Below are 25,981 nucleotides of genomic sequence, written 5' to 3'. Positions count from 1 at the left end.
CGTTAGAGAACAGATGTATCACTTTAACTGTTTGGAGTGGGAACATACTCAAAACAAGAGCGCTACAGTGTTAGTTGAGTTGTGAATTCCACAGCGAACGGATCATTGTTAAGAAACTCAAAACAGTGTTGTACTGTTGTTCTGAGTTGTGCCATTCTTTTGTATTGAAGTCACAAAAAAAACAGCGCAATATTTCTATTTGTGTCACTGTAGTCAATCATGCTAAGCGTATTATGCCCATTTTGAAGAATCTTTTCAGAGAATTTTAAGTTACGTCTGTTTTAGTTAATAAATTGGAATGTTCCATTTATGTGCTTTGACGATAAAACGCTCCTAATTTTCTACTGTATCCACTGTTAGCACTCTAATCAAACGCACTACTTTTGACCACCTACCACCAATAACATTGCCAGATCCGGAATAACACGCCGAGCTTGTGAAGACGCGAGAAAAGCCTAGGAAAAAGATACGGTACTAAGGTGGAGAACGAACTGCACATTGCAGTGAACTTTTCTACCTGGAGATGACTTCGTGACAGGTGAAACTGCTGTAGTATTTATACGTACAGGGTGACAATTATTAAACTAAATGAAAAAAACGTAAATTAGTTACAAAACTACAGCTTGCACACACTATATTCAACATTTAAACGTCGCTACAGATATTCAGGTTTAGGTTATGACATGCTCGGTGTGCTTGCCATCCTTGGTAATGATGTGGCGCATACGAATGGCGAAATTCTGCAAGACCCGCTGAAGTGTCGTAACATCGATGCTGTCGATAACCCCCTGAATGGCTGTTTTCAGCTCAGCAATGGTTTTGGGGTTATTGCTATACATCTTGTATTTAATATAGCCCCACAAAAATGAGTCGCATGTGTTCAGATCCGGACAATGTGGCGGCCAATTGAGGCCCGTGCCAGTGGCCTCTGGGTACCCCAGAGCCAGAACGCAATCCCCAAAATGCTCTTCCAGGACAAAAAATAATTTTCTGCCTCGATGGGGTCGAGCTCCGCCGCGCATGAAACGCATCATATTGAAATCAGGATCATTTTGGATAATAGGGATGAAATCATCTTCCAAAACCTTCACGTACGGTTCGGTAGTCACCGTGCCATCAAGGAATTTCGCACCGGTTATTACGTGGCTGAACATTGCACACCACAGTCACTCGTTGATGGTGAAGAGACTTCTCGATCGCGAAATGCGGATTCTCAGTGCACCAAATGCGCCAGTTTTGCTTATTGACGAACCCATCCAAATGAAAGTGGGCTTCGTCGCTAGACCAAACAACAACACGCATACTAATTTCCATCATGTTCTGCGGCCAACCGTGCACTTTGAGCATCCTAACGCTAACCGTTCAGAAGTTATGACGATTTTATTTCATATAGTTCAATCGTCGTCACCCTGTACCTCAAACAGTAGTAAACGGTGGGTCGAACTTTGCATTTTACGACATTTTTGTTATGAAGATGAGTCTGTGAGAGTCGAAACTGATAATCAATAAACTGTTCCTGTGATCAAGACGAAATAATATTTTGTAATGAGTTTTACTAGCTTCTCTGCTGGCATGCATGAGTTAATGAAATCTTTGTTACAGCACTATCCTGTTCGAAGTGCAGCCTTTCGTTACCTGTTGTGCGTTCCATGTCCAAGGTACGAAATTCCTGACATGCCGAGTGAGTAAGGTTGGTATATTATCTATACAGGATGTCCCAGGAGGAATAGTCAATACCCAGGGATTTCACAGGAATGGTCATTTGAAGCAATAAACTTCATATGGACATATGCCCTATTCCGAATGTTTTCCGAGACAGAAATCATTTGATGTACGTTTGTTTTTGAGCCAGTTGCACGGACGTATGTGTCTCACACACCCAGCCTCTTTGCGTTTTATTAAAAAAAATCATCTACGGTAGCAGGAAAATCCACATGCTACAGTTGAAACCTGTTTGCAAGTTCGTTTTTCGATCGGTGTTTGGTGCGGCATGGTCGGTATCATGCTGATAGGTACAGCCATTTTAAAACAGCGAATGTCGGGGCTAAATTACTTGCATTTCTTGGAAAACTGGTTTGTTGAACACTTTGAGGACGTTCCCGGGCCCATGTGGACTGCAGTGTACTTCTAGAATGACAGAATCCGTCCACATTTCACCAGCCGTGTGAGGGAAGATTTTAATCGCACTTATCCTAACAGCTGGATTGGTCGTCGTAGAAGAATTAGATTTTTGTTTATGGGGTTGGATGATGACTAAGGTGTACAAACGAAACGTTTGGTCGCATCATTACGCTGCTGCTCATCAGGAAACTTGTACAGGTACTCAGACAATCAATGCAACATCTTCTCCCAAGAGTGCACAATTGCACTGAAGTTGAAGTGGGATATCCCAACATTAGCGTGCATTTCAGGGACATCAAGGTTGGTTGGTTGATTCGGGGTGGGGGGGGGGGGGGAGGAGGAGGGGACCAAACAGCGGGGTCATCGGTCCCATCAAATTAGGGAAGGATGTGGAAGGAAGTCCTTTCACAGCAACCATTCCGGCATTTACCTGAAGCGATTTAGGGAAATCACAGGAAACCTAAATCAGGATGGCGGAACGCGAGTTTGAACCGTCGTCCTTCCGAATGTGAGTCCAGTGTGCTAACCACTGCGCCACCTCGCTTGGTTATTCGAACAATTATTATAAACAGTACAAGAGCTGTAATGTGACGTGTACGATCATTTCTTAGAGGTGAGAGGGTAAAAGATAAGTATTTTTTCAATTGGTACTTTATAAAACGCATATCGTAACGTATATTGACTGTTGTACATATGCACATATGCAAACTCGACAATGTACTGAATGATACAGAAAGTAAATAATAATGTGTTCTATCTCTGGAACAATTCAGAATAGGTCATATGTCCATATGAAGTGTTTTGTTTCAAATGATCGTTCCTTTCATATACCTGAATATCGACCATTCCTCCTGGTACACCATGTATATGTTCAGTTGGTACAGTCCCGCAAGCAGGATATAAAAGAAACGATACGTAACAAAACATGATCGTCCTTCGGCAGTTCACGAGGCATGCTTTGTGACCCTCGGAGGCTGTTGAGCGTCCCAGATTCCCTCAGCGCGTAGAGCAGATGAGAGATGAGTCAGCTAGGTGCTTGGCACTAATCTGTAACGCCCACTGTGCTGGCAGGCCCGTTCGCCGCGTCCTCGCCGTGGGACAGAAAGAGAGAGAGAGAGAGAGAGAGAGAGAGAGAGAGAGAGAGAGAGAGAGAGCCTGCTGAGTTCGGTGGCTGTCAGCAGGACTGGTCCAGTGGCAGCACAGTTCCCGTCAAACGGGGCCCTTCCAGCAGCGACGCAGGATGCGCCCGCTGTGCCTTCTGCCGCCACTGCAGCTGCTGCTGATAATCGCGGGCGTCAGCGCTCAAGACTGCAGGCCGCCAGGACACGGGGTGAGTCGCGTCTACTCCGCCTGCACCTTCTAAAGCACCACCAGCACTGTCGAGCAATAATTAGTAGCCTAACGACTTGCGAAGACGGATTATCTGCATTACGTATTAAGTGCACACCACATTTATTGTAATGACTTGAATATCAAACTGTAGCGATGGTAGTGAGCAGAAAAAAAGAATGAAACAATCTCACTCCTCTCACGTCTCTACCTACATACAAGACAATTTACTAACTTTCCCTCTCTCTCTCTCTCTCTCTCTCTCTCTCTCTCTCTCTCACACACACACACACACACACACACACACATACACACACACACACACACAAAATCGTTTCGTAGGTTGGCAACACTCACAACGTGATCGAAAACAAATAGGTATAAACACTGTGGCAGTGCAAAACGAGAAACAGTTAAGAAAGTCAATTGTAAGTAGTGCACTGCAGGAAATACTGCAGAATGCCAAAAACTGCCAAGTGCAGATGTGAAATGAACACTGTCGACACCAACCACTGCTAGCAAGAGGGGAAGGAGCAGATTATGGAAAGAAACACCGTAAGTACCTTGCAGACCAACTTTATAAAGAAAACGCTCTTTTTAACCTATAACAGTCAAATAATGTACCTACGTATGTACCCAAGTTACAGAATAACCACGGAAGGTGCTTTGTAAATAAAAGCGAAACGCGTCTGGGGTAGTTCTTTTTAATTAGATTGCAGTCAACTCAAGGCGGATTACTTACAGTGACATGTTAACAGCTGCTGCGGAAGATGGCCACGCAAACAAACGTATTAGAAAAATATTATTTCATCTTATCTTGTTTCGGCGTCATTGTACAGGGGCAGCTAAATTCCATTCAGATAGTCCAAAAAAGATGTCCAGGTTTGCTACGAAATGACTGAAATACTTTTCTTAGAACTTCACACTTTTATTACAGTTTTTGCTGTCACATGTATAAAGTTCTCAACTCTTCTCCTATGGTCTTGCTACAATCATGAAATAGTTTCATCAACAGCAATCACTGTTTACAAGTTCAACACACCGTCCGTAACTTAACCACAACTCAGAACAACTCTCTCTACCGTACTTGGCGCCAACATACTACCAAAGACAATAATGATACAAAGATAGCCTTCAAAGATGTTACATCGATATTCAAATGTAAACTCTGATAATAATTTTTAGGTACATTAAAAAGTAGTAATTCATGCGTTATTGTAGAAGATAATTTGCATTAATATTTTTTGATAATTATAAGGTATATTAACATTTATTAAATATATTAATATTTATAATTATTATTTTAATCAATTGTTTTAACTGAATGTAATAATCCCTGCATTAATAACGTTTTCGGAGTTACCATAGTTATGCCTTCTTATAGTATACAAAATGTTCAAGTAAGTTTCGGTTAAGACAAAGGAATGCTGATGACTGAAAATCATGTGTATACAACGAGCTCCCCAGCGAAAACTGAGATACGCACGAAATTACACCAAACGGTATCGAAAGTTTTAGTTGAGAAAACTGATATCGGTGGATTCGGGAAAAATTAAAGAAAGTCAACCAACGATTGATACAATTTGCAACAGTTTACTCATAAATCTGTACCTCATCTACAGAGACTTCAATTCTTACAATGACACAAAAATGAAATTTGTTTCCAACACGGCGTAACACTCATTTTGTTTCGAACACTAATCTGATACAGCTCTCCATGCCAGTGTGTTCTGTGCCAGTCTCTTCATCTATAGGGCGTTTCACAGTTGCTATTACAGATTTCTGGGGCTGTAGAGGGCGCTTAGGAGATAAAGTTTTAATAAGGGACCCTTTCTGGAAACGTAGTGTTTGGATGTAAAATAACCTTGAAGATTGGATCACTTTCAGAGCTCCTGTTCACGGTACGCCCATAACGAAGACAATGAGCTCTGGCATGTGTGCTCTACAGGAGCCCAAGCATAGACAATGTTTGGAGTGTTCATCGCCGCGTTCTCTTCTACGTAACAAGTGTGCCCGTCTTTTCCCAGGTAAAGACGGATAAACCGCCTGACGGTCCCAGTAGCAGTGATCTAAATGTAGTGAACATTTTGAGCATACCCCACAAGAAAGCTGTCAGCCTATATGGGTGTGGCGTGGCGGAGACAGAATGTCCATTCGTGGTGCTGAGAACAGTGACGGGGGTAGTATTGGTGATGATGTTACGGCAAATTGAAAAAGAGAGAGGGAGAGAGAGTGTGAGATATATGTACGTGCGTATTACAAACCCTTGCCCTCGAAAATTTCTTCCCTTCATACGTCCTCTGTGTTACCACAGATGACGTGTCACCGACCTCATTTGTACTAAGACTGCAGTACACTTTAGGTGCCTATTTGCTTCCACCGCCTTGAGTGGAATGCATAGGTTTTAATAAATGTTCACCAACCCGCAGTCTTCTACAGTTGTTGCCCCCCTACGCAGAAAGCAGCATGTAGGTTGTGAGTCCGTTATCTTGAGGCTGTAAGAAACTCTTAGCGAGGGATTGATATTATGTGAATAATGAAATTTCCGATTAATTTGTTTATGTGGGATGCCACTCGTTTTTTATTGGCAGAACAGCAGAAACTACACGCTCTCCACTTTAGAATCACAAATAATTTCCATTCTTCAACAAAACAATGAACTGCGTCTTTCCGTAATTACAATCACACTATTCCCAACTGCATGTCCAAATAATCATAGATTGGTAATAAAGTCTTAACCTGATGCCGGCAGCGGCAGACAATGTGTGTGTGTCCTCTGAGACGGCCAAACCAGCTACGACATTTGCAAACTACAGATAACCAATAAAATCTTAACTGACACCGACCGCGGCAAACAACATGTCTGTCCGCCGGCGCTGCCGAACCGGCTCTGATTTTACAGCCGAACAGCTTCGCCTGCCGGCCGGTGTGGCCGTGCGGTTCTAGGCGCGTCAGTCTGGAACCGCGTGACCGCTACGGTCGCAGGTTCGTATCCTGCCTCGGGCATGGATGTGTGTGATGTCCTTAGGTTAGTTAGGTTTAAGTAGTTCTAAGTTCTAGGGGACTGATGACCACAGATGTTGAGTCCCATAGTGCTCAGAGCCATTTTGAGCCACTTCGCCCGCCATCCAGTTTAGGCGCGATCTGGAGATCTCTGAAGTGCTTCTGAAACGTCCCCTTTGGAAAATTATGAATTACTGTGCTGGTAAACCTCTTACGTTATTTGATTTTCAAACACCTGATCAGAACTGAACGTACTCAAACATTTCTCTGTTTATTTATTCTGATCACCACTAAACTGATACAAAATAAATTTTTAGCACAACGCAATCTGACTTTCAATAATCCCTACAAAAGAATGGCCCTGACTAACAATAACATATGCCTTTCATGAATCACTTACCTCACAAAAATCTTCGTTACTCGAACTACTGCAATACAGCGAGCGCGAATACTGCCAGCTAAATAAAAGATTCTAACTATTGAAGGCACTAAATACTGATAGGTATAGTTAGCAAAAGAAAGATTTTGATAGAGAACAAACAATGTATTTACCTTAACAGCGTTCAAAAGTCATTTTATATATAGATAAAATATTGTGACATCGAATTAAACAAATTTCCTTTTTCTGACGGACACACGTCCAGTTCGTCCGCTCAAAACTCTGGCATCTCTCTCTCCACATCCACCACTGCTGGCGGCTCACCTCCAACTATATATATATATATATATATATATATATATATATATATATATATATATATATTTTGTGACATCCAATTAAACAAATTTCCTTTTTCTGACGGACACACGTCCAGATCGTCTGCTCAAAACTCTGGCATCTCTCTCCACATCCACCACTGCTGGCGGCTCACCTCCAACTGCGCAACGCTACGCGTTGTTCACATCCAACTGCCCAACACTACAATAGAGAATATTGCAAGAATGCCCACCAGCCACAGACTGCACACAGCACAGTCAGTGATTTTCATACAGAGCGCTACGTGGCGTTACCAACATAAAAACCTAAACAGCCTATTTACACTTCCTCTGCTTTTTCGTTTAGCAGTTGTTTGTTGTTCTGCTGGTTATTAACACTTGTGAAGTAAGTGAATGGTAGCACGCTATCGAGAGGTGCTTTAATTTGAAATGCATGTGAATACGCTGTTTACTTTATCTAGTATTAAGAACAGAAGATTATCATTTTGGCGTGCAACTTCCGAACGCAGCAAACGATCGCAGAGAAGGAGCGCAATGTAGGCGGTCTTTCTCAAGATACCAAACCATCTGCCATCGGCAACTCACACTACATTACGTCATCTTGCCACTGCTGCCTTCTTAACTGCTGTAAGAAGAGCTCCTTGTACCTGAATATGATGGCTCCAAAGCCAGAAATATTGCAGTGTGCATCTTGGGAATAGCTGCAGTTGTGAGTAAGCAGATGTGGCAATGGAATTGGTAGTGAAGTCGAGAGCGGTGGCGGTTGAGGAAACTGTGGAGCTAGAGATGACAGCAGTGGAGGACTCAGCAGCAGTAGTTGACGAGACCACCTAGGGTGCATCTGGTCCTAGTGACGCCGTCCAGTGCCGTACGTACCGGCCACCATATGCTCTAGGCCGTGGGGGTTAGGGGATGTGAGAGGGAGAATATTTTATTGTTAGTCTTCCAGTACTGACAACACACGGGGTAAGCTTGCTATGATATAAATTTTGACACAGAAGTAACATGGGTGCGTGAATGCACATAACAGAGACAGTCATCTTCAAACGCGGTAACTTACGCCTGTTTGTAGAAAGAAACGTTCATTACGACTGTTGTAATGCAACACGAGTAGAAGAATTACATTCAAAATATTTAGTAAACATTTGTGATCGTGTCTCATATTGCATAATGCATTTAAATATAATTACAATTGCCGTATTAATCAGTTAGCTGGGATGCCCGACTTCGCTCATTGAGTTGATATGAGATTGTGTGGTAGTTGGAATAAAACGATAAACTTTAAAGTATAAGAGGAAGAAAAACTACTGAAAACAATTCATTTTTATTGGTCTTTATTCATCTAACTAAAAACTACTTACAATACCTATTAAAGAATACGAGGTAAAAAAATTTATTGAAACGTATTCTTACTATTTACAATTCTTGTTTACAAACAACATTTTTCATTTTGTTATCCTGGGTGTACATGTAACAATTTTCCGAATTTCCTACTGAGAGCAAGCTACATATGGTTACCATGAAAGAAGCAGGAGTCTTTGAGATTGATGAGGCAATATTTTAAAGTTTGCCATTGCGCTTTATTAATTGTAAAACTGTAAGATATTTGAAACTTCCTGGCAGATTAAAACTGTGTGCCGCACCCTCGAACTCGGGACCTTTTCCTTTCGCGGGCAAGTGCTCTACCATCTTTTTTTTTCTTTTTTTCCTCCATTTTGTTACTTGTTGTTCGTTGGGTTTGTTCGTTGCGAACGTCACATGAAATCCGGTCAAGTTCGTTTGTTGATCGTTTCACTCAGTTTTTTTTATTACAGAGGCCAACCCGCTCTCTGACCGAACACGCTGAGCTACCGTGCCGGCGGTCTATACTGGTCGATGAATCTGTTCGTGGCGGACGTCCGATGACAGCCGTTCAGGTTCTTTGTTGATCCGTTCACTCAGTTTTTTATTACAGAAGGTAGCTAACCCTCCGACCGAGCACGCTGAGCTACCGTGCCGGCTTAAATCTAACTAACCGAAGGACATCACAAACATCCATGTCCGATGCAGGATTCGAACCTGCGACCGTAGCGGTCGCGCGGTTCCAGACTGTAGCGCCTAGAACCGCTCGGCCACTCTGGCCGGCACCATCTGAGCTACCCAAGCACGACTCACACCCCGTCCTCACAGCTCTACTTCTGTCAGAATCTCGTCTCCTGCGCTCCAAACTTTACAGAAGCTCTCCTGCGAACCTTGCAGAACTAGCACTCCTGAAAGAAAGGATATTGCGGAGACTTGGCTTATCCACAGCGTGGGGGATGTTTCCAGAATGAGACGAGATACTGGCACAAGTACAGCTGTGAGGACAGGCCGTGAGTCGTGCTTGGGTAGCTCAATTGGTAGAGCACTTGCCCTGGCAAGGCAAAGGCCCCGAGTTCGAATCTCGGTCTGGGACAAAGTTTTAATCTGCCAGGAAGTTTCGTATCAGCGCACACTCCGCTGCAGAGTGAAAATCTCATTCTGTAAGATATTTGATTGGAAATTGCAGTATTTTAAATTGGAATGGCGATTCAGAAGAGATCAGCGGTATTCTGGGGATAAATAGTGTGTGTCTTCCATCATAAGTTTGGCTTCGATGATGTTATTCGATAGCTGTTTGACGATCATTCTTGTTCCACTTTACTGTTTGTCTTTAGTCACTTACTGCACTAGTTTTTCGGTTTCTCCCCCCGCCACTGATGAGAAACTGACATTCGAACCCACAAGTGACGAATTTCAGAACATCCAAAAAAGGCTTCAAATGGTCCACGATGTTTCAGAACATTCTACAACTTCGAGGGTGTTCTGGAATGTTCCACAATGATCTGGCACATTCCAGAACATTCTGGAATCTTCCCGAATATTCCAATTCCCGAACATTCCAGAACATCCCGGATCATCGTGGAAATATTCTGAAACATGAAATGCTCTCGAATACTCTCGCATATTCTGGAATGTTTTGTGATGTTCTAGAAATTTCTAGTGGGCGAAACTCCCCAGTCCTCATATCTTCAAAAGCACGCCCTTCAGGTAAAAACGGAAACCTTCATGGATGTCGCATAGAGGGCAAAGAAACCATATAACTCCCTTGATCTTACCAGAACTCGTTTCTGAGTTTTGGCGACATGCTCATTGTACACTTACTTTTACACTGACGCGCCAAAGAAACCGGCATAGGCACGCGTATTCAAATACAGAGATAGATAAACAGGCAGAATAAGGCGCTGTGGTCGGCAACCGCGCAGGTGTTGGATAGGTTACTGCTACTACAATGTCAGGTTATCAAGATTTAAGTGAGTTTGAATGTGTTGTTATAATCGGCGCACAAGCGATAGGACACAGCATCTCCGAGGTAGTGATGTAGTGGGAATTTTCCCGTACGACCGTTTCATGAGTGTACTGTGAATAGCAGGAATAGGATAAATCGTCACATATCCGACATCGTTGTGGCCGGAAAAGGTCCTGCAAGAACGGGACCAACGATGACTGAAGAGAATCGTTCATAGTGACTGAAGTGCAACCCTTCCACAAGTTGCTGCAGCTTTCAGAGCTGGGCCATCAATAAGTGTCAGCGTGCGAACCATTCAACGAAACATCATCGATATGGGCTTTCGGAGCCGAAGGCCCACTCGTGTATCTTTAATGACTGCAGGACACAAAAGTTTTACGCCTCGCCTGGGCCTGTCAACACCGACATTGGGCTGTTGATGACTGGTCCTGGTCGGGCGAGTCTCGTTTCAAACTCTATCGAGCGGATGGACGTGTGCGGGTATGGAGACAATCTCATGAATTCATGAATGAACCAGCAGAGGACTGTTCAAGCTGGTGGAGGCTCTGTAATGGTGTGGGACGTGTGCAGTTGGAGTGACATGGGACCCCTGACACGTCTAGATACGACTCTGACAGATGACGCGCACGTAAGTATCCTATTTGATTACCTGCATCCATTCCTGTCCATTGTGCATTCCGACGGACTTGGGCAATTCCAGCAGGAAAACGCAACACCCCACACGTCCAGAATTGCTACAGAGTGGCTCCAGGAACACTCTTCTGAGTTTAAACACTTCGGCTGGACACCACACTCCCCAGACAAGAACACTGTTGAGGATATCTGGGACGCCTTGCAACGTGCTGTTCAGAAGAGATCTCCACCCCCTCGTACTCTTACAGATTTATGGACAGCCCTGCAGGATTCATGGTGTCAGTTCCCTCCAGCACTACTTCAGATGTCAGTCGAGTCCAAGCCACGTCGTGTTGCGACACTTCTGAGCGCTCGCGGGGGCTCTACACGATATTAGACAGGTGTACCAGTTTCTTTGGCTCTTTAGAGTATAATATATATTGATTAATCATACAGACAACGCAACAACACTTCGTCAGGCAATTATAGCGCCACAGCTTTGGGATAGCTGAGGGTGACAGAAGTTTGAAATAAAACCGTTAACACGAATTCTTTCGAATGTTGCCGGCTGTTAATGATCTGCACTTTGAGCCAACATATCGCGACCTTGCTATTGGAGGCCCACGAGATACTAATTTATGTAGGTTACCAATTAATAACAAAATCAGTAAAAATGTGGCCCGAGGCGCCTCCCCACAGTGTCAGCATAGCCTGTCGAGTAAAAAGTTTGATGACCAGTCGTATAAATCCATCACCTGCATGCCTGCAGAAAGTTCTGGTCCAGACCGCTCTAGCAGGGGGGAGCCATAGGTTGTGGCGATAGTGCGAGCAGACGTGGCAGAAGTGTCCACAGCTGCCAGTTGTGCAACACCTCTGCTACATCAAATACGTAGGAGGCCGGAAAATGTCTCTAGATTCTTCACTTAACAGCGTTCTTGAAATTTTGTAAGTAGGCTTTCGCGGAATAATTTGAGTGTATATTCACGAATCTGCGGATTCAGATTTTTCAACGATTCAGTGACGCTGTCCCGTGAGTCAGACAAAACCTGTGACCATTCTACATCTACAACTACACACATACTCCGCAAGCCAATGTATGGTGCGTGGTGGAGGGTACCTTGTACAGTTATGCAGCTACTAGTTACTTCCGTTCCTGCTCCATTTGTGGTGTCACCACCAGACACCACACTTGCTAGGTGGTAGCCTTTAAATCGGCCGCGGTCCGTTAGTATACGTCGGACCCGCGTGTCGCCACTGTCAGTGATTGCAGACCGAGCGCCGCCACACGGCAGGTCTAGAGAGACTTACTAGCACTCGCCCCAGTTGCACAGACGACTTTGCTAGCGATGCTACACTTACAACTACGCTCTCATTTGCCGAGACGATAGTTAGCATAGCCTTCAGCTACGTCATTTGCTACGACCTAGCAAGGCGCCATAGCATTTGATATTTATCTTGTGAAGCATGTACTGTCAAGGGAGATGTACACCAATTATGGATTAAAGTTAAGTATTACATCAACTACGTGCTTTATTTGCTACTATTAATTCCCTTAACTGTTCCAGACCTCGCGCCAGCCTGCGTGAGCTTAAGCGCGTGCCTTTCGGCTTCCTCGCATAGTGACTTGGCTGTCTTGCCAAGTCACAACACCATTCACAACGACTGTCTATACGCCTCCCCACGGACCCTAAGTTATCATTATCTTAACTCCGTGATCCTCACACGAAATGTACGTTGCCGATAATAAAACCGTTGTGCAGTCAGCTTCTAAATTTTCGCAATAGTCTTTCGCGAAAAGGTCTTCCTTCCCCGGATTCCCACTAGCATCCCACTTCTGAATTGCTTCGATGTCTTCCTTTAATCCAACTTGTAGGGGGAGGGTGAACGGGGGGGATGAGAATCAACAAACACTCGAGCAGTAATTAGAATGGATCGAACTCGTGTTCTCAATGCAGATGAAACACGCTTCCCTAAAACTTTGCCAACAAACCGGAGCCGACTATTCGCCTCCCCTATTACCGTCTTTACGTGCTGTTTCTGCTTCATACCGCTTTGCAACGCTAATCGACGTGGATGTGTCAAGCAGCTCACTGATAATGCTCTATACTCGACATTACGGGATACTTTTTTGTACATTTGCAGCCAACTGCCTTTCATCACACCAACTAGAAATTTTATCTAAGTCACTTTGTACACTCCTACACTCACTCAACGGCACTTCCCCGTACACCCACAGTAGTTTCAGCAAACAGCCGAAGGCTGCTGCTCAACCTATACGTCAGATCATTTACAAGTATGTACATAGAGAGTAATAGAGGTCATTGGGCAGTTCTTACGACGCCCTAGTCTCTGATGAACACTCGCCGTCGAGGACAACGTACCGGCGTTTATTACTTAAGAAGCCTTCGAGCTACACACGTATCTGGGAACCTGTCCCGTATGTCCGTACCTTCGTTAATAGTCTGCAGCGTGTCAAAGGCTTTCCGGAAACATGGAATCTGTCTGTTGCTCTTCATCCATGGTTCGCAGGATATCACGTGAGAAACGTGCCCTCCTTTATATACGAGGGTAATCCCAAAAGTAAGGTCTCCTATTTTTTTATAAGTTTTAATCTGCCAGGAAGTTTCATATCAGCGCACACTCCGCTGCAGCGTGAAAATCTCATTCTGGGTACATAGACCTGTTTATTTCTACAACGATTTACATCGGTTTACAGGTTGAACATTTAGCTATTTTTCGACATAATCACCATTTCTGTCGATGCATTTTTGTAGATGCTGTGGCAGTTTTTGTATGCCCATGTCATACCAGCTCGCCGCCATGCTGTTCAGACAGTTATGAACCTCTTCTTTCACCTCGTCGTCGGAGCTGAATCGCTTTCCGGCCAAATGTTCTTTTAACCTAGGGAACAGGTGATAATCACTGGGCGCCAAGTCAGGACTAGAGTGGGTGGGTGATTATGTTCCACTGAAACTGTAGCAGGAGAGCAATGGTTTGCCGAGCGATGTGTGGGCGAGCGTTGTCATGGAGAATATGTACGCCCTTGCTCAACATTCCTCTTCCCCGGTTCTGAATCGCCCGTTTGAGTTTTTTCAGTGTCTCACAGTACCTGTCAGCGTTAATTATGGTCCCAGTGGGCATAAAGTCGACCAACAATACCCCTATCCGATCCCAAAAAACGGTTGTCATGACTTTACCGGGAGACAGTGTTTGAATTTCCGCGGCTTTGGCGAAGAAGGATGCCGCCACTGGCGTGATTGTTGCTTGGTCTCAGGTGTAAAGTGGTATGTCCAGGTTTCGTCACTCATGACAATTGAGTCCAGAAAGTTGCCCTGTTTGGCTGCAAGGCGGTGAAGAAATGCGCGGGAAGCATCAACTCGTTGCCGCATGTGGTCCTCAGTCAGCTTGCGTGGCACCCATCTTGCGCACACCTTCCGGTAGTTCAATGTTTCCGTTAAAATTCTGTGAGCGGTGCTTCGGGGAACCTCCGGAACCAACGTGCAGAGATCATCCAGGGTGATCCGCCGATCTTCACGCATGCTTTGCTCAACCTTCAACAGTCTCCTCAGAAATTGATGGTCTCCCGCTCCTTTGTTCGTCATGAATTTCGGTCCGACCAGCTGCAAACTCTCTACACCACTTACGAACATTTCAACGTCGATGCACGACCCACCATACACTTCCGTCAATTGGCGATGGATTTCAATCGGCGCAGTGCCCTTTGCGTTCAAAAATCGAATAACTGCGCGCATTTTGCACTTGGCGGTAACATCCAACGGGAGCTCCATTCTCAACGGCTGCCAATCCAAGGCTGAACGCCTGAGCGCGGCGTGCGCATGTTTATACACAGCGCGTGAAGTACTCTTCATAACTGTGTGACCAACTGCCACACAGAGATTTGTACTTATAAAAAAATAGGAGACCTTACTTTTGGGATTACCCTCGTACGTTCAGTGTCCCCTTTTAGTCCTACTGGGTTGTTGCTATTATTAACAAAATGTAAAGTGCATCGTTTGCATAAACGTCGCCGTGGAAATGGGAGGAGGGGGGGGGGGGGTGATGAGGACATGAGGGCGAGGGTGGGGGGGGGGGGGGGGGGTAAAGTGGGAGCATTCGCCCCTTCTGCAATCTAAGGGTATATATGTTTTATTCATAACAAAATTCTTAGGAGTTTATAACAATAGCTGTCCGCAGATTTAACATTGCAGAGGACGGCTGCATGATGTGTCGAATTGGAGAGACGAGGACTGGCAGGGTTCAGTTCTGATCTGTTAAAAGTCCGTTCTACCAGTCAATTTGAGGGTGGTTTAGAGTGGTTTCTCAAATACATCTACCGTTTATCCAAACAACCCAAAAAATGTAGCTCTCGAAACACATTTAGTGCAACGTTAATTATGCCGGTCAATGGAAGACATGAACATAATGCAAAAAGTCCCTTAGCATAGTCACATGTCAAACAGTAATCAAGCAAAGTATTAGGCACTGAAGAGCCAAGAAACTGCTACACCTGCCTATTATCGTGTAGGGCCTCCCGCGAGCACGCAGAAGTGCCGCGGCTAATGTCTGGACTAGTGCTGGAAGGAGCTGACTCAATGAAGCATGCAGGGCTGACAATAAATCCGTAAGAGTTCGAGGGGATGGAGATCTCATCCGCACAGCGCGTTTCAAGGCATCCTAGATATGCTCAATAATGTTCATGTCTGAGGAGTTTGGTGGCCAGCCGCAGTTGTTAAACGCAGAAGAGTGTTCCTGGAGCCACTCTGCAGCAATTGTGGACGTGTCGGGTGTCGCATTGTCCTGCTGGAATCGGCCAAGTCCGTAGGAATGCACAATCGACATGAATGGATGCTGGTGATCAAACAGGATGCTTACGTACTTTTCACCTATCAAATTCGTATCTAGACGTATGAAGGGTCCCATATCACTCCAACTGCAATCGCCTGTCACCATTAAAGGGCCTCTACCAGCCTGAGCAGTCCCCTGCTGACATGCAGCGTTCATGGACTCATGAGGTTATCTCCATACCCGTAAACGTCGATCCGCTCGATACAATTTGAAACGAGACTCGTCCGACCAGGCAACATGTTTTCAGTCATTAACAGTCCAATGTCGGTGTTGACGGCCCGAGGCGAGGCGTAAGCTTTGTGTCGTGTAGCCATCAAGCGTACGTGAGTGGGCCTTCGGCTCCGAAAGTCAGTATCGATGATGTTTCGTTGAATGGTTCGCACGCTGACACTTCTTGATGGCCCAGCATTGAAATCTTCAGCAGTTTGCGGAAGGGTTGCACTTCTGCCACGTTGAGCGATTCTCTTCAGTCGTCGTTGGTCCCGTTCTCGCGGGATCTTCTTCAGGCCGCAGAGATGTTGGAGATTTGATGTTTTACCGGATTTTTGATATTCACCGTACACTCGTGAAATGGTCGTACGGGAAAATTCCCACTTCATCGATACCTCGGAGGTGCTGTGTCCCATCGCTCCTGCGCCGATTATAACACCACGTTCAAACTCACATCTTGATAACATGCCATTGTAGTAGCAGTAACCGTTCTAACAACTGCGCCAGACACTTGTCTTATACAGGCGTTACCGACCGCAACGCCGCATTCTGCCTGTTTACACATCTCTGTATTTGAATAGGTATGCCTATACCAGTCTCTTTGGCGCTTCGGTGTAGATAGCCTAAAAGCTGAACACGCCTTTTTTGAAGTTCACGCCTTGTTTACTCACCTTGTGCAGAAAAAAAAATGGTTCAAATGGCTCTGAGCACTATGGGACTAAACATCTGTGATCATCAGTCCCCTAGAACTAAGAACCACTTAAACCTAACTAACCTAAGGACATCACACACATCCATGCCCGAGGCAGGATTCGAACCTGCGACCGTAGTGGTCACGCGGTTCCAGACTGTAGCGCCTAGAACCGCTCGGCCACTCCGGCCGGCAATTCAGTAACTCTTGATTAGTTACTGAAAAAATCGGTAAACTTGTTCGACAAGATCGCCGTTTAACAATCAGAGCAGTGTCTGAGTTAACAGGAGTTGACTTGTTGTCTTGTCGAACAAGTTTACCGATTTTTTCAATGTTTGCATCAGTTTTTGCTGACAATGGTCTGCCAGTGCGAGTGTCATCACTGGTGTCTTCGCGGCCATCTTTAAATCGTTTAAACCACTCAAACACTTGTGTTCGCGATAAACAATCATCGCCGTACACTTGTTGTAACATTACAAACGTTTCACTTGCAGATTTTCCTAGTTTGAAACAAAATTTGATGTTAACACGCTGTTCTTTCTGTACACTCAACATTTTCCGACGCACAGACAAAACGTCAACTACTTAAAACAGACGCCACGGGCAGACTGAGTGCAGGAGGCAGATGAAACTCGAGCAGTAGGCGGAGCGACAGTCACGTGGCAGGCCACGCGACTTTCAGCCTTATTGCATTCGTTTTATTGTTTCACCAGTACTAGTCCGGTTTTTTTCTAGCCACACCTCGTAATCTTCAGCATTCTTCTGTAGCACCACATTTCGAAAGCTTCTATTCTCTTCTTGTCCAAACTAGTTATCGTCCATGTTTCACTTCCATACATGGCTACACTCCATACAAATACTTTCAGAAATGACTTCCTGACACTTAAATCAATACTGGATGTTAACAAATTTCTCTTCTTCAGAAACGCTTTCCTTGCCATTGCCAGCCTACATTTTATATCCTCTCTACTTCGACCATCATCAGCTATTTTGCTCCCCGAATAGCAAAACTCCTTTACTACTTTAAGTGCCTCATTTCCCAATCTAATTCCCTCAGCATCACTTGACTTAATTACACTACATTCCATTATCCTTGTTTTGCTTCTGTTGATGTTCATCTTATATCCTCCTTTCAAGACACTGTCCATTCCATTCAACTGCTCTTCCAAGTCCTCTGCTGTCTCTGACAGAATTACAATGTCATCGGCGAACCTCAAAGTTTTTATTTCTTCTCCATGAATTTTAATACCTACTCCGAATTTTTCTTTTGTTTCCTTTACTGCTTGCTCAATATACAGATTGAACAACATCGGGGAGAGGCTACAACCCTGTCTTACTCCCTTCCCAACCACTGCTTCCCTTTCATGTCCCTCGACTCTTATAACTGCCATCTGGTTTCTGTACAAATTGTAAATAGCCTTTCGCTCCCTGTATTTTACCCCTGCCACCTTTAGAATTTGAAAGAGAGTATTCCAGTCAACATTGTCAAAAGCTTTCTCTAAGTCTACAAATGCTAGAAACGTAGGTTTGCCTTTCCTTAATCTTTCTTCTAAGATAAGTCGTAAGGTCAGTATTGCCTCACGTGTTCCAGTGTTTCTACGGTATCCAAACTGATCTTCCCCGAGGTTGGCTTCTACTAGTTTTTCCAATCGTCTGTAAAGAATTCGTGTTAGTATTTTGCAGCTGTGACTTATTAAACTGATAGTTCGGTAATTTTCACATCTGTCAACACCTGCTTTCTTTGGGATTGGAATTATTATATTCTTCTTGAAGTCTGAGGGTATTTCGCCTGTTTCATACATCTTGCTCACCAGATGGTAGAGTTTTGTCAGGACTGGCTCTCCCAAGGCCGTCAGTAGTTCCAATGGAATGTTGTCTACTCCCGGGGCCTTGTTTCGACTCAGGTCTTTCAGTGCTCTGTCAAACTCTTCACGCGGTATCATATCTCCCATTTCATCTTCATCTACATCCTCTTTCCATTTCCATAATACTGTCCTCAAGTACATCGCCCTTGTATAGACCCTCTATATACTCCTTCCACCTTTCTGCTTTCCCTTCTTTGCTTAGAACTGGGATTCCATCTGAGCTCTTGATATTCATACAAGTCGTTCTCTTATCTCCAAAGGTCTCTTTAATTTTCCTGTAGGCAGTATCTATCTTACCCCAGCGAGATAGGCCTCTACATCCTTACATTTGTCCTCTAGCCATCCCTGCTTAGCCATTTTGCACTTCCTGTCGATCTCATTTTTGAGACGTTTGTATTCCTTATTGCCTGCTTCATTTACTGCGTTTTTGTATTTTCTCCTTTCATCAATTAAATTCAATATTTCTTCTGTTACCCAAGGATTTCTACTAGCCCTCGTCTTTTTACCTACTTGATCCTCTGCTGCCTTCGCTACTTCGTCCCTCAAAGCTACCCATTCTTCTACTGTATTTCTTTCCCCCATGCTACATCTACATCTACATCTACATTGATACTCCGCAAGCCACCCAACGGTGTGTGGCGGAGGGCACTTTACGTGCCACTGTCATTACCTCCCTTTCCTGTTCCAGTCGCGTATGGTCCGCGGGAAGAACGACTGTCTGAAAGCCTCCGTGCGCGCTCTAATCTCTCTAATTTTACATTCATGATCTCCTCGGGAGGTATAAGTAGGGGGAAGCAATATATTCGGTACCTCATCCAGAAACGCACCCTCTCGAAACCTGGCGAGCAAGCTACACCGCGATGCAGAGCGCCTCTCTTGCAGAGTCTGCCACTTGAGTTTATTAAACATCTCCGTAACGCTATCACGGTTACCAAATAACCCTGTGACGAAACGCGCAGCTCTTCTTTGGATCTTCTCTATCTCCTCCGTCAACCCGATCTGATACGGATCCCACACTGATGAGCAATACTCAAGTATAGGTCGAACGAGTGTTTTGTAAGCCACCTCCTTTGTTGATGGACTACATTTTCTAAGCACTCTCCCAATGAATCTCAACCTGGTACCCGCCTTACCAACAATTAATTTTATATGATCATTCCACTTCAAATCGTTCCGCACGCATACTCCCAGATATTTTACAGAAGTAACTGCTACCAGTGTTTGTTCCGCTATCATATAATCATACAATAAAGGATCCTTCTTTCTATGTGTTCGCAATACATTACATTTGTCTATGTTAAGGGTCAGTTGCCACTCCCTGCACCAAGTGCCTATCCGCTGCAGATCTTCCTGCATTTCGCTACAATTTTCTAATGCTGCAACTTCTCTGTATACTACAGCATCATCCGCGAAAAGCCGCATGGAACTTCCGACACTATCTACTAGGTCATTTATATATATTGTGAAAAGCAATGGTCCCATAACACTCCCCTGTGGCACGCCAGAGGTTACTTTAACGTCTGTAGACGTCTCTCCATTGATAACAACATGCTGTGTTCTGTTTGCTAAAAACTCTTCAATCCAGCCACACAGCTGGTCTGATATTCCGTAGGCTCTTACTTTGTTTATCAGGCGATAGTGCGGAACTGTATCGAACGCCTTCCGGAAGTCAAGAAAAATAGCATCTACCTGGGAGCCTGTATCTAATATTTTCTGGGTCTCATGAACAAATAAAGCGAGTTGGGTCTCACACGATCGCTGTTTCCGGAATCCATGTTGATTCCTACATAGTAGATTCTGGGTTTCCAGAAATGACATGATACGCGAGCAAAAAACATGTTCTAAAATTCTACAAGAGATCGACGTCAGAGATATAGGTCAATAGTTTTGCGCATCTGCTCGACGACCCTTCTTGAAGACTGGGACTATCTGTGCTCTTTTCCAATCATTTGGAACCCTCCGTTCCTCTAGAGACTTGCGGTACACGGCTGTTAGAAGGGGGGCGAGTTCTTTCGCGTACTCTGTGTAGAATCGAATTGGTATCCCGTCAGGTCCAGTGGACTTTCCTCTATTGAGTGATTCCAGTTGCTTTTCTATTCCTTGGACACTTATTTCGATGTCAGCCATTTTTTAGTTTGTGCGAGGATTTAGAGAAGGAACTGCAGTGCGGTCTTCCTCTGTGAAACAGCTTTGGAAAAAGGTGTTTAGTATTTCAGCTTTACGCGTGTCATCCTCTGTTTCAATGCCATCATCATCCCGGAGTGTCTGGATATGCTGTTTCGAGCCACTTACTGATTTAACGTAAGACCAGAACTTCCTAGGATTTTCTGTCAAGTCAGTACATAGAATTTTACTTTCGAATTCAATGAACGCTTCACGCATAGCCCTCCTTACGCTAACTTTGACATCGTTTAGCTTCTGAGAGGTTTGGGCTGCGTTTAAACTTGGAGTGGAGCTCTCTTTGCTTTCGCAGTAGTTTCCTAACTTTGTTGTTGTACCACGGTGGGTTTTTCCCGTCCCTCACAGTTTTACTCGGCACGTACCTGTCTAAAACGCATTTTACGATTGCCTTGAACTTTTTCCATAAACACTCAACATTGTCAGTGTCGGAACAGAAATTTTCGTTTTGATCTGTTAGGTAGTCTGAAATCTGCCTTCTATTACTCTTGCTAAACAGATAAACCTTCCTCCCTTTTTTTATATTCCTATTAACTTCCATATTCAGGGATGCTGCAACGGCCTTATGATCACTGATTCCCTGTTCTGTACATACAGAGTCGAAAAGTTCGGGTCTGTTTGTTATCAGTAGGTCCAAGATGTTATCTCCACGAGTCGGTTCTCTGTTTAATTGCTCGAGGTAATTTTCGGATAGTGCACTCAGTATAATGTCACTCGATGCTCTGTCCCTACCACCCGCCCTAAACATCTGAGTGTCCCAGTCTATTTCTGGTAAATTGAAATCTCCACCTAAGACTATAACATGCTGAGAAAATTTATGTGAAATGTATTCCAAATTTTCTCTCAGTTGTTCTGCCACTAATGCTGCTGAGTCGGGAGGTCGGTAAAAGGAGCCAATTATTAACCTAGTTCGGTTGTTTAGTGTAACCTCCACCCGTAATAATTCACAGGAACTATCCACTGCCTCCTGTCAGTTGTTCCCTTATGCGCTCCCTGAAACTCTGTACAACCTCTGGTTCTTTCAGTTTATCCAGGTCCCATCTCCTTAAATTCCCACCTTTTTGCAGTTTCTTCAGTTTTAATCTACAGGTCATAACCAATAGATTGTGGTCAGAGTCCACATCTGCCCCTGGATATGTCTTACAATTTAAAACCTGGTTCCTAAATCTCTGTCTTACCATTATATAATCTATCTGATACCTTTTAGTATCTCCAGAGTTCTTCCATGTATACAACCTTCTTTCATGATTCTTAAACCAAGTGTTAGTTATGATTATGTTGTGCTCTGTGCAAAATTCTACCAGGCGGCTTCCTCTTTCATTTCTTAGCCCCAATCCATATTCACCTACTATGTTTCCTTCTCTCCCTTCTCCTACACTCGAATTCCAGTCACCCATGACTATTAAATTTTCGTATCCCTTCACAATCTTAATAATTTCTTTTATTTCATCATACATTTCTTCAATTTCTTCGCCATCTGCAGAGCTAGTTGGCATATAAACTTGTGCTACTGTAGTAGGTGTGGGCTTCGTATCTATCTTGGCCACAATAATGCGTTCACTATGCTGTTTGTAGTAGCTTACCCGTAATCCTATTTTCCTATTCATTATTAAACCTACTCCTGCATTACCCCTATTTGATTTTGTGTTTATAACTCTGTAGTCACCTGACCAGAAGTCTTGTTCCTCCTGCCACCGAACTTCACTAATTCCCACTATATCTAACTTCAACCTATCCATTTCCCTTTTTAAATTTTCTAACCTACCTGCCCGATTAAGGGATCTGACATTCCACGCTCCGATCCGTAGAACGCCAGTTTTCTTTCTCCTGATAACGACATCCTCTTAAGTAGTCCCCGCCCGGAGATGCGAATGGGGGACTATTTTACCTCCGGAATATTTTACCCAAGAGGATGCCATCATCATTTAATCATACAGTAAAGCTGCATGCCCTCGGGAAAAATTACGGCTGTAGTTTCCCCTTGCTTTCAGCCATTCGCAGTACCAGCACAGCAAGGCCGTTTTGGTTATTGTTACAAGGCCAGATCAGTCAATCATCCAGACTGTTGCCCTTGCAACTACTGAAAAGGCTGCTGCCCCTCTTCAGCAACCACACGTTTGTCTGGCCTCTCAACAGATACCCCTCCGTTGTGGTTGCACCTACGGTACGGCTATCTGTACCGCTGAGGCACGCAAGCCTCCCCACCAACGGCAAGGTCCATGGTTCATGGGGGGGCCCTAGAACTTAGAACTACTTAAACCTAACTAACCTAAGGACAGCACACAACACCCAGTCATCACGCCTTTTGAGAATAATTTGATGTATGATCCACAGCTTTTGGTCTCAAATTTTCTCTCAGTTGTATTTTGTGTTGCAAGTGAAATAAAGCGTGTTAATTATTTATGTACAGCATAACTACACACATCTCTAAACAAAAGCAATGTAGAAGTTTGATTTTCTTTCTGGAAGTTCTTTACACTACGATGTTTAAAGCAGACTTATAAAAGGATGTTGCTGACATAAATTATTATTCAAAAATTTGTAATAATTATTAGAAAAAATTCAGTAATTAACTCACTGTTTTTCTTTAAAAAAAATCTTTAATTTTCAAGTTTAAGTCATAAGAATTGTCTAATTTTTAGTTAAGTGTGTTTTAAGACAGTACACAAAATTTCGGCTCTCTCTGCTTTACAGTTTTTAACGTATTTGTACAGAACATCAAAAATGTGAACTTGTGGGAAATTCATGTTACAGTTACAGCTTATTTCTCTGTCCACCCCGCCTAACACTAACGCATCCCACGTCCGTATTCATCTTGTTTCTGGTGTTGTTCTCTCTCCCTTTTCTTTTTCAGGCAACTTCCTGTTACTCTTGCTTCTTTGGCGAGTTGCAAAACCTATTTCTCTGCGTTGAAGAGTCAGTGGTAATTTAAGTTCTTTGCATATTTAGTCCATCAGGCACTCCCATCGATTTTGTAACTTTAAACTTTGACTCTGAACCACCACTGAAACATAACAAAACATCCAGCATACCTATCTTCTAGGTATTTAACCCCATCAAAACAGCTGCTGGTATGTATTCCCATACACAGTTGTTAAAACTCTGATTAGTACACAGTGGTTAAAACTCTCATTTGGGTTTTGAGTCCTGCAATGTAACTATTTCTCTATCAACCTTGTGTCATTAAGACATTGTTGTTGTTGTGGTCTTCAGTCCTGAGACTGGTTTGATGCAGCTCTCCATGCTACTCTATCCTGTGCAAGCTTCTTCATCTCCCAGTACCTACTGCAACCTACATCCTTCTGAATCTGCTTAGTGTATTCATCTCTCGGTCTCCCTCTACGATTATCACCCTCCACGCTGCCCTCCAATACTAAATGTAAACCCAACATTCTTAGTGTATGGATAAAAATATTTTTTGTGAACAACTAGCCGGATCATCTTAATTTAATCATAAGAAGGATGTAATTTCAGGTCAGTGTATAGCAAAAAGGCAGCATTCATATTCGTGTTAATGATACAGAAATGTTTACGGCGCATGTACTAATAGAATATGCTAATCATTTAGGTATCAAACTAAAGAATATGGGGTGAAACATATGTAACATAATAATACCTTTTGTGTACTGTGACGTCCGCGAAAATAAAATCCATAGCATATAATATTAATAAATAAATAAGGTTATAAATAGTTATTTCAGTGAATAAATAACACCAAAGAAAAAGTTTTATATCTCCCATCGTATATTCGCAGAATTTTTAATTACCAGCAATTCAGCTATTCTGGGAAGATGGAAATATTTGCGCACTAATTTCTTCCCGTGATCCCATTTTCAACGTGTCTACAGATGTCTACGATTTTAGTGCTAAAATAATAAAATACGTATAATGTTTCATACAGTAATTTGTTTACATCAGTGTATCGAAAGTACGGTCTATGGGGTGTCAAGCGAAATTTGTGACTGCATTGGGGCTGTGAATAATCAAAACTTGTGAGTTTTATGGCTGGCTCGTTGTGGGGGGGGGGGGGGGGGGTTCTTGTACAGTATCAGGCACTAACTGAGAGTATAATTTTAAGTATTCGTTACACAGTGTTCTCGACAAAAAATGTTGTAATCATTTTCTCACCTCTGATGCCGTAGCAATACTTCTGTTTTGCAATTTGCGAAGTAGTAAATGCATGTACGGATTATTTGTTTCAGTCGGAATGGTTCGAAAGTCTGCAGAGCCGTCTTTGACTATTGCTGGGCTTTTCTGCTTGGTCAGAATCAACTTCAACTTCTTTAAGTGGTAGAGGCCGTTTATTTGCCACTACTCCGAAAGCTCTTTCAACCACTAGTCATGCGTGCGACAATCGTTTGTTGACTAACTCACGCTTGTATGTCAAATCTGTGAGGTGGTACTGGGGAAACCCTTGTCACCTAGCAAGACATTTAGTAATCTTTTTTCACTTCCAGAAAGCTTTCAGCCCTAAATTGCAGACCACAACGTTTGAGCCGTTTGCGTAACCTCAAGTTCCGGGACACTCCACTGTCACCCTGTTTGCCTTAGGAACCAGCATCGACACAGACGAACTTGTTGTCAGCTCCCACGACTGCTTGCACAACAACTGAGAAAAATTTCTTGAAGCTCTAGTACATACTTCCAGAATGCTTCGGCACTTGACTCTGATACAAGATGTTTCGGTGTCTTTCCAACAAACCTCGAGGGATGATAGACCATGTAATGGGAAAAATCTGTTGTTAGAGACAAAATGTTTCTTGGCGCTGCCCGGCGACGATAGGTGTCTTTTATAATTGATCATGTCGCTGAGAGGCGGCACGGCGTAGGCATTCTGTGGGTTTTGTTTCCAATTCGTGTTGCCTATAACCCAGTCACCTACTCTGCGTGAGAGGCAATAGGCCAGCTTTCTAAACTACACTGTAAGAAAGAAAGAAAAAACATACACAGCACTAAAGAATTACCCGAAGTGGACGGAAATCGGCAGATGTGAAGTACTTGTGGAGGGACCTGCACACAATCCTCCAAACGTTCCCAGTTGGCGAGATGTACGGTGACCTTGCTGGTCGAGGTAGGGTTTGGCAAGCTCGTCGTGTGCAGCCA

The 25,981-nt window shown here is 43.8% G+C and overlaps 1 protein-coding gene and 1 non-coding gene across 2 annotated transcripts in view; both read left to right on the top strand.

Moving 5' to 3' along the window:
- Nucleotides 1-25,981, top strand: part of LOC124616620 — a 175,493-nt gene that overhangs the window by 115,917 nt on the left and 33,595 nt on the right. The window lies entirely within an intron of this gene.
- On the top strand, nt 9,531-9,605 carry Trnaa-ggc. The gene has a single exon. It is a non-coding gene; the product is annotated as a tRNA-Ala (tRNA).

This window comes from Schistocerca americana, chromosome 5 (genome assembly GCF_021461395.2).
Source record: "Schistocerca americana isolate TAMUIC-IGC-003095 chromosome 5, iqSchAmer2.1, whole genome shotgun sequence".
In the NCBI taxonomy this organism is placed as follows: Eukaryota; Metazoa; Arthropoda; class Insecta; order Orthoptera; family Acrididae; genus Schistocerca; species Schistocerca americana.
This window is presented reverse-complemented; position numbering and strand designations above follow the sequence as displayed.